Source organism: Mytilus californianus, unplaced genomic scaffold (assembly GCF_021869535.1).
Source record: "Mytilus californianus isolate M0D057914Y unplaced genomic scaffold, xbMytCali1.0.p SCAF_12, whole genome shotgun sequence".
Taxonomy (NCBI): domain Eukaryota; kingdom Metazoa; phylum Mollusca; class Bivalvia; order Mytilida; family Mytilidae; genus Mytilus; species Mytilus californianus.
In genome coordinates, this window is record NW_026262604.1 from 56,269,041 (window position 1) to 56,282,933 (window position 13,893).

The 13,893-nt window shown below is 33.8% G+C and overlaps 1 long non-coding RNA gene across 1 annotated transcript; it reads left to right on the top strand.

The window, feature by feature from the left end:
• LOC127722055 (uncharacterized) lies at positions 1 to 6,760 on the top strand. The gene is made up of 2 exons (XR_007991620.1): positions 1 to 559; positions 5,018 to 6,760. It is a non-coding gene; the product is annotated as an uncharacterized LOC127722055 (long non-coding RNA).
• The last annotated feature ends 7,133 nt before the right edge of the window (positions 6,761 to 13,893 follow it).

Consider the following 13,893-nt stretch of genomic DNA (forward strand, 5'->3'; position numbering starts at 1 on the left):
GTAATGGTGTTGATTGACAGGCTAGACCCAGATTTTGAACTTTATCGCTATTGTTTTGAGCAATCGATTGCTTGAGGTGTTGCGTGGTAAAACTGCAAAGTGCTAAGTATTATCAATAGTTCATATTTCAGCGATATAAGAACAATATATTGGGTTATTGGACATCAATTTGTTTGACGACAATTAATGAGAGAAACGGTTATATTTATATATCAAACTTGAAAGTCTGTGGATTCAGTCAATATTTCATGACTTTTTTTGACATTTCAATCACGTTGGAAATTTTTAAAAGATTACATTTTAAATTGGATCTGTCTTTTATGGAAAATAAGAATCCAATATTGAATTAATTTTTGTGCATACTGAGTATTTATTTTATATAAATATTATATTGAATTACAAAAGCTAAAGTTAAATCCAAGAATGCTACAAGTGGACATGAGTGCTACGTAAAAGTCTGTCAATGGAGTAAAATTCTGTGTATGGAGTAAAATGAGGTGCATAGGATTTGTAAAATGGTTTGGAGTATTATTACTTCTTGATTCACTTGTGTTCAAAGGTATGTTTTGTAAAGAAATTAAATAATTTGGGAGCAACGATTTAATTTCAAGTGGGTGGGGGCATTCTCCTTTCTCTATCTTTCTTTTTTTCCGTGGAACAAAATATATCAGTTCGAAATCTGCTTAAAATTGAAAGACATTTGCCTGCAATTTGAACCAAAATCTTAAACCGCATAGTCCCCCAATAAAGTTGCATCACTCCCTTTTTTTCGATAAAAAAAAGTTTCTTTATAAAAAATAATCCCCTTTTGAATGCGATATTGATTGTATTCATAGAAACACCTGTCTACTGTTGCGGTCTGTTTGTTATTTTTTTTTGTGCCGTTGGTTTGCTGTCTCATAGACGTTAACCCTACATATCCCCGGCTGTCTCATAGACGTTAACCCTACATCTCTCCGGTAGTCTCATAGACATTAACCCTACATCTCCCCCGCTGTCTTATAGACGTTAATCCTACACTTACTCATAGACGTTAACCCTACATCTCCCCGCGGCTGTCTCATAGATGTTGAACCTACATCTCCCCGGCTGTCTCATAGACGTTAATCCCTACATTTCCTCGGCTGTCTCATAGACATTAACCCTACATCTCCTCGACTGTCTCATAGACGTTAACCCTATACATCTCCCCGGCTGTCTCATAGACGTTAACCCTACATCTCCCCGGCTGTCTCATAGACGTTAACACTACATCTCCCCGGCTTTATTCGCATCCAAAATGACAATTGACATTTACTGTGGTTGTAAACTGCTGTTCAAGCATAATACTACTTAATCCATAAAGTATAAATATATATAAGAATATCTTTTATCACTTTATTAATAAAATAAAAGGTTGATTTTAAGATTATAAATAAACTATTTGAAAAGGTTAAAAACAAACGTATATTCAGTTCAGTGCAAAATGCGGAATTGTAATATCAAAATTATATATATATTACATGTATCAGGGAACGACACGTGTTTATGACACGTATATTTGGGAAGTGTGTACGACATGTATTTCTGGTTCAGTGTGTACGACACGTATTTCTGGTTCAGTGTGTACGACACGTATTTATGGTTGTAAACTATTGCATTGTACAGTTTTAGGTACTTTAAACGTAACAAGACTGGATCATTAAAATTGATTGATTTGCTTTCATCAATCCATCCATTGTTGTAACATTGACATCAGTTGCTACACGAATTGTTAAACATTTTCCAAGTTTTATGGTTTTTTAAGAGGTTAGTCCTGGAAATAATGTTTAAATGTCATATCAGATTTAGTTCTATATAATACATGATCGGTTGCATAATATCATAAAATTGAGAGTGGAAATGGGGAATATGTCAAAGAGACAACAACCCGACCAAAGAGCAAACAAAATCCGAAGGCCACCAATGGGTCTTCAATGCAGCGAGAAAATCCCGCACCCGGCGGTTGTCCTCAGCTGGCCCTTAAATAAAATTGTGTGCTAGTTCAGTGAAATTAGACGTCACACTAAACTCCAAAACAGATAAATGAACTAAAATTAAAAAAAAAACAAGACTAACAAAGGCCAGAGGCTCCTGACTTGGGACAGGCGCAAAAATGCGGCGGGGTTAAACATGTTTTGTGACGGATCTCAACCCTCCCCCTATACCTCTAGTCAATGTAGAAAAATGAAACACATAGCAATACGCACAGTAAAACTCAGTTTAAAAGAAGTCCGAGTCCGATGTCAGAATAGGTAACAAAAGAAACTAAGCAAAATGACAATGATACATAAACGAACAAAGGACTACTAGCAGTTACTCACATGCCGGCTCCAAACCTCAATTAAACTGATTGAGAGATTATGTCTTCATCATATGAAAATCAAGTACAATCCCTCCCGTTAGGGGTTTAGTATCATATCATCATAAAATATATGAGAAGAACATAACCCGTATCATGCCAACAACTGGTTTTAGAATAAATGTGTTTATTTCCGATGCAAAGACCTTATGAGTGAATCAATATTAATACCAAAATATGCAGTCCTTAATGACTTGACAACAGTATCGTAACTATGTCCTTTCCGAATAAGTCTGTTTAAAGGTTTGGTTAGCTTTTGAAGTGAATGCCGACATTTTTGTGCTTTGTAAAGAATGACTTTTTAAACAATACAGAAACCAGTGTTCGATCAATTTTAAAGATATGAATCAGAAACAGACACCACTGTCAATTTAATTAAAAAGATATGAATCCGAAACAGTCACCAGTTTGTCCATCTATTGAATTATGTACAAAAATTAGACACCAATGTATACGCAATCTAACAAAATATATTTGATTAATTTTATAGCTTACTATACAGTACAGGTTTGTATCATTGTTGAAGGTTGTACGGTCAATTGTAATAGTTGTTAAACCCACGTCCTTTGGAATCTGGTGGTCAATCATACAATATCTCCTTATTTTGTACGAAAACATACAACGGTATTGTTGAAAAAAAGTATGCTTATAAAACAGACGAATCTGTGTTCAAATTTAATTAATTCACACTCGGTCAAGTTTCAGGATAAGAAAATTTACATGACCGATGGTTTATGAATTTGGTGATGTCTTAGGGTTAGATAAGAGTCGATTATCAATCCGCTATTGTATGATGCCTTATCACTTATGAACTCATCAACGTATTTTATAGGAGTAGCATGACGGGTTTCACACGTGGAGCAGGATCTTGCAACCCTTCCGGAACACCTCGGTTTTTAGTGGGTTCGTGTTGATCTGTCTTTCGTTTAGTTTCTACATTGTGTTTTGTATACTGTTTTTTGTCCTTTGGTTGTTTGGTTGTTTTTCGTGTTTTGCCATGGTGCTGTTAGTTCGTTTTTTTGACTTATGAGTTTGATTGTCCCTTGGTATCTTTCGCCTATCTTTAAAACAATCTACATTTATACACACAAAACAGAAAAGAAAACTAATCTATAAATCCATCTGTTCAACTATACTTTTTTTTAATTTGGAACGATGAACGTATTACAATTTATGTCTTACGAAACGGGTTTCAAAACAATCTATGTATCCCAATTGTTCACGCTTTTTAAAGCTGCTAGTCAATTTCCTATCACGTTTATTGGCTTATTATTAAATAATATACAATACGTTTTACAATGTAAAGTCAATCTAATTAAATCTGGAAAATAGACTGGTGTCTATAATTGTTTTTGCTACAACACCAATCACATAAACAACCTTGATGTAGATTATAACGTTACGGGTGTTAAATATAAAAGTGAAATCCTAAAGTAACTACATAAATGTCAAATCAAATATCGTTTGTTAAAATGTAAAATACGTTCAAGCCATCACTCAAGATAACTGGTTGCCACTGTCGATTTGTCCGGATGAATACAAAGCAGGCAGTTACGTTTAGATATTTAATTAAAGAAAATAAAGGAATAAATTTACCCGTGTTATATAAATTACATGTAGTTGGTGACTTTTACTACATTACTGTCTCTTTAATGATTATTTACTACAGAGTAAGTGTGTTCAAGCCATCCTCTAAGTTAGCAGGATCTACTTACCCTTCCGGAGCACCTGAGATCACCCGATGTTTTTGGTGGGGTTCGTATTGCTCAGTCTAGTTTTCTATGTTGTGTTTTGTTTACTGGTGTTTGCCTTTTGGGGTTTTTTTTGCCATGGCGTTGTCAGTTTATTTCCGAATTATGAGTTTGAATGTCTCTTTGGTATCATTCGCCTCTCTTTTAGCCTGTTACTTTCGTCAATAAATGTTGATTTGAACATATGAATTTACGTTTTCCTACCTTATATAGATATAGGAAGATGTGGTATTAGTGCCAATGAGACAACTCTCCATCCAAGTAACAATTTATAAAAGTAAACCATTATAGGTCAAGGTACGGCCTTCAACACGGAGCATTGGCTCACACCGAACAGCAAGCTATAAATGGCCCCAAAATTTTTTAGTGTAAAACCATTCAAACGGGAAAACCAACGGTCTAATCTATATAAAAACGAGAAACGAGAAACACGTATGAACTACATAAACAGACGATAACTACTGTACATCAGATTCCTGACTTAGGACAGGTGCAAACATTTGCAGCGGGATTAAACGTTTCAATGGTACCAAACCTTCTCCCTTTTTCTGAAACAATAGTATAACATCACAACAAACTGTTTAAGGACCCTTTTTGTTATACTCTTGTGTTTATATTTTACTTTGCACTTCATCAGGAAAGTGTATATGAAATTATGTTTTACTATTCTGTATGTATGTACTATCAACTACAAACACTTTTTTGTTTGCGTCTTTGTCAGATTTATTGTATGTTCATGGTGTTTGTTTTAACTTTTAAGTCAGCAGTGTTGTATGTCTTTGACTCTATGTTTACACAGTTTTGGCTGCTGGATCCCAGTTATTGCCACGTTAACCAATTATTACCCATATTGTATTGTACAATATCTCACCATCTTTTTTTACAGTGACTGCATCGTGTCGATGGTCAAATGAGGGATGTTACGAAAACGAGGATTGTTGTTCTCAATCTTGTGAACGAGCACACGAAGGTGCACACAAGAGGTGTTCCAAAAGTGAAATCAACCAACCATGCTACGCAGATTATATGTGTGAAGATGGATTACAGTGTGGCCGGAAGTATAAATGTTGTACGCCATATTGGGGAATATGTAACTCGAATGACGAATGTTGCGATTCGGAACACTTCTGTAATTTCCATAAGGGATTTACATATAAGCGGTGCCTTTTTCCTAGTTTAGCACTTAAGTCCAGAATTGACACTAAGTTATTTTCAGTTGTTATGTTATTTTGGGTACTACAATGTATTAATCACAGAACATGACTGAATATATCCTGAAAGTAAAGACATCTTTTTTACTATACAAAAAAAAATTAACTTAAAATCACAAAAGCCTGCTGTATTAATTATAAAAATCAAACACAATTAAAGTTTTAAGATGATAATTGACAACAAATTTATTTTCGATTTGGATTTTTACCCCGAAAATTTATTGAAAAACCATAAAATTGAAGTACAGCAAAGAACCCGTCATTTTAACAACTCGTCATTTTTTTTTAAACAAGCGAGACGGTTAGAATATGAAACCGATGCCTACATTGTACGTGTAGGACATCAAATTATATGACTTTTCCGTTTAAGGTATATGGTAAGAATATTCGTTTCACATGCATTTGTCAGAAGAAAAGATAGCTCCTTTAATGTCCTTTCAAAAAAAAAAAAATCAACCGTACTCGTGTTCTTGCTAACAAAACACAATAAATAAATATACTGTACATTCCTTAATAAAACGAATGCTCTCAGTTATTATGATATATGTATCTCTCCTGATACAAAAAGGTTTTAAAATTTTGAATCGAGGAAAACGTTTTCTAGGATTTTTTGCAAGATGAATGATACCATAAGATCAAATCATTTTTACAAAAAAAATGTTACCATGAACTCAAGTCACATTTCAATTGCATTTAGATAAAACAAAATAATCGATAAATTCAATTTCTGCATTAATTTTTGTTTGTTGCTAATCTTTGTAAAAATCTAAACAGATTATTTGCATCTATTTGTAATTAAGATTTGATTTTTTCTTCATTCTTTCCTAAAAGAAAGGAAAAGGTATCTGTAAATGATTTATAAAAATAATTAGAAAATCTGTGCAAAAAAATACTCAGAATTTTCTTTTAATGCTAATTAATGACGATAAACTTTCATTCTCTAAATTACTCTTTATGTCTCATTCTGTACAAGTATGATCCTCCAATTTATTTTTATATTGGAGCACTCCCACTTAGGGTTTATCAGATGATGTTATTCTCTATGAAATCAAAATTTAGTTATGAACTGCTTTTTTGTAATTCGCAGTTTCAGAGTATAATGCATACTGGGAAATATTTTCAAAAGCGTACATCAAAACTTTATAATTGGTTAAAAACGTTCTATACAATGGAAATTAAACCAATGACTTAGCGTTATTTTCACAGTGAAATTGCACACCGTCCTTTAAATTATGAAACGGCAAATTCCAGTATTTGTGTATTCAGTTTTAAAGTCCTGCCACTGTTTAATTTCCTTTAGTTAGAATGTATTTCTTTTATTGTGACAATCAAAAAAATTGTGTTTGTATGTTTTGTGCCTATTTGCATATTGTTTTTAAATGATGCATATATAATTGTTATTAAATTATTTTATTGTACTTAACTTCATACACGAACCCTTACTATTTAGGTACACTCAATTACAGCAATTTTTACGATGGGGGCATTAAGTGTTGACCTTGACCGTCCGTCTTTCCGGCCGTCCTTCTGTCCGTCTCATTTTCGTTTCCGCATTCTAACTTAAGTTTGTCTCGTGAAATTTTATAAAACTCCTACACAATGCTAGGAACCAAACATTGCTGACAGAGTTCGAATTTGGGAAGCGATTCACTTACCGTTAAAGAGTTATTATAAGGTGCAAACATGTCATCTTATACGTAAATTGAACCCAGACCATTTAGGTTCGGAAAATTAACATAAGAAACATCATTTCAAACTATAATATAAACTACACATTGGTTTTACTCTAACCTTAACTTACACTCAAAACAAATTGTATTCCTATTAAAAGGGTAGATTTGAGTTAAGGGAGAGAATACTTTCAATCTATAATGAGTTTTTAATAATGGGTTTCATAATCATGATACAGAATTAGAATAATTTGTTTTACTTCAAAAGAGAAAGATACCAAAGGGATATTCAAACTCATAAGTCGAAAACAAACTGACAATGCCATGTAAATAAACGAAAAACGACCAAAAGACAAACAACAGTATACAGTAAACTTAAGACTGAGCAACACGAACCCCATAAAAAACCGAGGTTGATCTCATGTGTTCCAAAGCCTCGAATACGTAATGGTTTACCGTACGTACGGGTGATATTTTATAATCACATTCCATAGAATATGTCTACCTCCTTAAGTCCTAGCCAAAAATTATATCAGTTTTCAAAAGTAAAAGGAAGGCTTTCAGTCATGTTTGTCAAATGTGTCAAAACTTTTGCCGATATATTCAAAGTAAATTTAAAAATTGGTAGCACGTCAATATACCACCGGTATAAACGAACGAATGGATATGAAGTTACAGCAACACAAGACGCAGGAACACATGAAAAAAAGTATTCTCGTGTTGCTTAACATATTGCAGCCAAGCAGGTACTTTCCATATACATTTGTTTACGTAATGAGATGGAGTAGATACATTAAGCATATAGCATGCACAGCATCTCGTATGCTTTAGATTGATCATTGTTGTCGCTTAACGTCCAGTTGCAACTATTTCAAACAAAAAAATAAAGGTGTGTGGTATACTTTCCAATGAAACAGCTACATCAGAGTTAAAATGACATGGATATAAGCAATTGCAGGTCGCCGAAACATCTTTAACAATGAGAGAAAACCCCATACTATATAGTCGGCTATAAAAGGCTCCTACATGAAAAATGTGAAACAATTCAGTCGAGAAAAATAGCGGGCTAACTAGTAACAAGTATAATTAATGAAAAACAAATATAAATGCATATTCAAGACGATTATTATATAATAAAGATGATTATTTTTAAACATTCTGTGTGGTATTTTACAAAAATTTATCAATGAACCAGTGCAACGTTACCACAACAGTAAAAGAAGATAATGCCTTAAACATTTGGGGAACCTCTTAGTTGTTAACAAAATGTGGGGTAACGCAATGTGACAAACTGAGATGTCTAGATGTATTTTGGTTATTTCTGCCTTTATTCTGCTGTCTCATAACGTACATCCAATATGAGGGGTGTGACACGGGGTGCTCATTTCCCAAATCTCGTTTTTTGGTAATTTTTCTCACTTTTTCCTTCTTTTTCCCCAATCCCATTTTCATCCCCTATATCCTAATTTCCCACACCACCTGTTTTTTGTTTACCCCCTACATCAAACATCACAAAAGCGTGTCACCGCCTCCGATATCTCTTGTTATTACACGTATAAGAAACCCGACTATTCGAAAAACAAAAAGATTTACAGCTAAAATATTGGATGTAACATTTGGCTCTGCATCTACTATCAATTGTTGTTCTTATTGTTCAATTCTCTCCCTAACGTTAAACATAGAAGTGATTATGACAGCTGATTCAATATCTCCCTTGAAACAACGTTCCTTTAAGAGATATTGACTACAGTTTTTCTGCTTCGTTGAATATGCCTTCTTATTAAATGTAAATTAAGAAAAAAAACATTGTCAACACAATATAGTCACATTTAGTAAATATCGCGTAGCAACATGCTTATTGAATTTCATATTTATTGATTGGTTGAACAATACGATAATTAAGTTACTACACGGAAACGAATCCGATATAGATTTTCCATTTCCAAGCTGCTTGTTTACACAAAATGATGTCAGTAAACAATTTGTTATCAGATTTAAGAAGATTTAATTTGCCATGATCAATTAGTTCTATTTGTAATTATTGTCATTTGATATTTTAAGATTACCGGTGTGCATACAGAGTTGACAGCATTGATGTTCGTAGAATACTAAAGTGCCCGGATGATTTTTCGTAGAATACGACAATTCCCGGAGGACTGTTATGTTATGAATAAGCTGAGATTTTCTTTTATAGTAATTAACATTGTGGGTGTAATATAAATGAATTACTAGTATACAAGTTTCAGTTCACAATGAAAGTGTTTTCAAATAACCTTGGATCCGTAATTGACCCTGCCTGCATTTAGAGATCCATTTGTACTAGTTGTTTCCCTTAGGAGGAACATACATTTTCACTGACAATAAAAAAGCTGGCGGAAAGAGACAAATTAATGTGTGTAATTTTTATGTTTTTAAAATCTTCTAAAGTCATATAAGTACTTCAAACTTTCAATTTGTCGATACTTTCTTTTTCTTGATACATGCTTCTCTCCTGTATATTTGAGTAGCGTGCATGCATGAATCACCTCCTCGTGCTTCCAGATGATTTGTAGTTCTTGGGCCATCTGTAGCATAGTGATTCCAGATGATTTGTAGTTCTTGGGCCATCTGTAGCATAGTGGTTCCAGATGATTTGTAGTTCTTGGGCCATCTGTAGCATAGTGGTTCCAGATGATTTGTAGTTCTTGGGCCATCTGTAGCATAGTGGTTCCAGATGATTTGTAGTTCTTGGGCCAGTTGGTAGATATTGTCCTTTTCCTTGTAAGCACAGATGCTGTACGGACAAGTTGATAGATATTGTCCTTTTCCTTGTAAGTACAGCTGCTGTAGGGACAAGTTGGTAGATACTGTCCTTTTCCTTGTAAGTACAGCTGCAGTACGGAAAAGTTGGTAGATACCGTCCTTTTCCTTGTAAGTACAGCTGTTGTACGGACAAGTTGGTAGATACTGTCCTTTTCCTTGTATGCTGTCTGCAATACATCTTGCAACCGGAGAGCATGATTCTCCTTACCAAATCATCTTTGTCTCCTCCGGGACTCGAACACGGGACCTCTGTGTTACAAGGCAGCGCTCTAACCAACTGAGCTAAAGAAGTACTTCCCTAGCTCAACCGCTTACGGCTGGCTTAGTATGTACTACATGTACTTAGTGAAGCAATCCCGTCACAATCTATTTAATTTTTTAATTTTTATCATTTTAATCATTCTGTCTAGATTACCTGTACTTATCTGTATTTTAATCAAATTTAGATTGCCTCATATCAACACATATTATTATACTTAATGTCAAAATGCCAGATTTTGATTGTTTAATACGAGGGAGACAATTTACTTTGTTTTTTTGTTTGTATAAGTAGAAGGAAAATGTATTTTAAGAATGTAGGAATAGCAGGAAGACACTTTTAATTAAGCATAAATACATTTTTAATCAAACAGAAAGCATTGTGTACAGAAAAAAATCTGAAGAAAATAGACTTTTCTATTTCAATCGATGTTTTAATATGCACCAGAAACACAAGACACAAGAGTCATGTCAAACGAGCTAGTTTAGCATCAACGAATGTTGTAAAAAAACCCAGAAAACATAGACAGAAAACCACAAGACAGAGATATGATACCACAAACAGAGATATGATACCACAAACAGAGATATGATACAACAAAACAGAGATATGATACCACAAAACAGAGATATGATACCACAAACAGAGATATGATACCACAAAACAGAGATATGATACAACAAAACAGAGATATGATACAACAAAACAGAGATATGATACCACAAAACAGAGATATGATACCACAAACAGAGATATGATACCACAAAACAGAGATACGATACAACAAAAGAGATATGATACCACAAAACAGAGATATGATACAACAAAACAGAGATATGATACCACAAACAGAGATATGATACCACAAAACAGAGATACGATACCACAAACAGAGATATGATACCACAAACAGAGATATGATACCACAAACAGAGATATGATACCACAAACAGAGATATGATAACACAAACAGAGATATGATACCACAAACAGTGATATGATACCACAAAACAGAGATATGATACCACAAAACAGAGATATGATACCACAAACAGAGATATGATACCACAAACAGAGATATGATAACACAAACAGAGATATGATACCATAAAACAGAGATATGATACCACAAACAGAGATATGATACCACAAACAGAGATATGATACCACAAAACAGAGATATGATACCACAAGCAGAGGTATGATACCACAAACAGAGATATGATACCACAAAACAGAGATATGATACCACAAACAGAGATATGATAACACAAACAGAGATATGATACCACAAAACAGAGATATGATACCGCAAACAGAGATATGATACCACAAGCAGAGATATGATACCACAAAACAGAGATATGATACCACAAGCAGAGATATGATACCAGAAACTGAGATATGATACCACAAACAGAGATATGATACCACAAAACAGAGATATGATACCACAAGCAGAGATATGATACCACAAACAGAGATACACGTATGATACTACAAGCAGAGATATGATACCAGAAACAGAGATGTGATACCACAAACAGCAGAGATATGATACCACAAAACAGAGATATGATACCACAAAACGGAGATATGATACCACAAAACAGAGATATGATACCACAAACAGAGATATGATACCACAAAACAGAGATATGATACCACAAACAGAGATATGATAACACAAACAGAGATATGATACCACAAAACAGAGATATGATACCACAAACAGAGATTTGATACCACAAAACAGAGATATGATACCACAAACAGAGATATGATACCACAAAACAGAGATATGATACCACAAAACAGAGATATGATACCACAAACAGGGATATGATACCACAAAACAGGGATATGATACCACAAAACAGAGATATGATACCACAGAAAGAGATAAAATCACAGAAATTAAACCTTTATACAAGTTTAACCTTTCCAAAAAAAATATGGAGTGCTTCAAAGCATCATAAAATTTACGTCAGCTTTTGTTTTTGTGTTTCTGTGATTTCATTGTTATTGTGTAATGATTGAAATTTGATGTTTTATTTTTCCTGATAGGAACAAGTGTGTTCCTTTGCTTCAACAGCTTCAACAGCAAACCGGAAGATGACTTTATAAGTTCGGATCAAACTTATTTATCAACGTCGGTTCATTCATGATGACGTGGGTGATATGTCCGGGTCAAAGTTATTTAGGCCAGGTTATCGTTTGGAAGTCACAAAGCCGTGATATGCAATTTAACAAAGGGCTGAGCAGAGAAAAATTATCACAAAAATAGATCAAAGGAAAACTTACACCAAATAGCAAAAATGTCATTTAATTGATTGTCTCATTCTTGACGATTTCCTTTAATTCATTAATAAATAAGCCAATAAAATCTTAGCCACACCATTAAGCAACCAATCAAAACCTAACTAGTGTTAAGTAATAATTTCAAGATGGCGTGTATATCGACTGAAACTAAAATCTACGCACCGTGATGCAAAGCAATAAGACTTACTGATGAAACCTAAGATTGCAAATTGTTTATATTTAAGAAATAATTCTTTCATGCCATGCTCTATGCTCATTTTAACATGGGTAGGTATTATATTTGTCAATATCTTTATACCGAGAGTTAGCGAGGTGTAAAATGTTGAAAAATATAATGCCTACCCATGTTAAAATTAGCATAGAGCATGACATGATAGAATCATTTCGATTCTAATAGGAAATTATAGAACTTTTGTACTTCGAAGCGGACCAAAATTCGCGTTCAAAAGGCATCCATTTTGATTTGATGAAGCCAAAACGTTATAGAAAATCAACCGTTTCACGATAAACAAATGAAAAGATACATGTAAACTTACTTTTAGAATGATTTTATTTAATTTCCTAGTGAGCTACAATAAAACAAATGTCCATTTTGATTTCCGGCGTTGTTCAAAACACAGCTGACGTTGCTATTTCAATTGTGACGTCAATCACGTGCAGCCCATATTTTATTGGAATTAGAACATAGCTTTGTTTCCAAAGTGAAAGAAGAACGTCATATTAGAATTCTTATTGTAATACTCTGAGAAGTTATCAGCATTTGCTTTCAAATCCTAGGTCACAATCATTCCCGCTAAAGTTAAATTTATCGTAATCACTGACTTATTTATTGATCGCTGTTAGCCTAAAGTCCAGTGGCAAATATTTCATTTATGTCTATGACAGATTAAGATTCATTGAATAAAAAGAACGAAAGATGGAAATTTGAACAATGAAAAAGAGGGAATGTTAAATAAGGGAAGAAAATGGCCTTGCAACCTAGGATTTCTAAAAGAATTATTGCAAGGTTTACTAATGTGCAGATAACGTGACTCCCTCTCAGCACAGTGTATCACATTTAACAATGTCTCCATTACAACCGGACATTGCTGTCCGACAAGAAAGCCCTAAAGCACGTGTCTATTGTCAGACCGGTGAAGTCCACGTCCCTCGGTCATAAAACTTTACTCAGTTCTTGGAGTACAAATTCAGTGTTTTGAATGGTTGATTTCTAAGTCTTAGTACGAAAATCGAAATGTTTATGACCGCAAGTCCAGGTAATCATATATTTTATGCTCAAGTAATCCTTCAGGTTTTTGCTCTGACATTGATAGTTTTATTCAGTTTTTGAATTGAATAGATGTGAAATATCCCAAATATCGCTGATGTCGGTATTAAATGATATCATGTTTAATTTCATATGTTTGAAATGATTTTCTTTTGCATAACAATTGTCAGAAAAACGACGACGAACAAAACGTCTTATAATATGTACGAATACACGAGGAGCTATACAGTC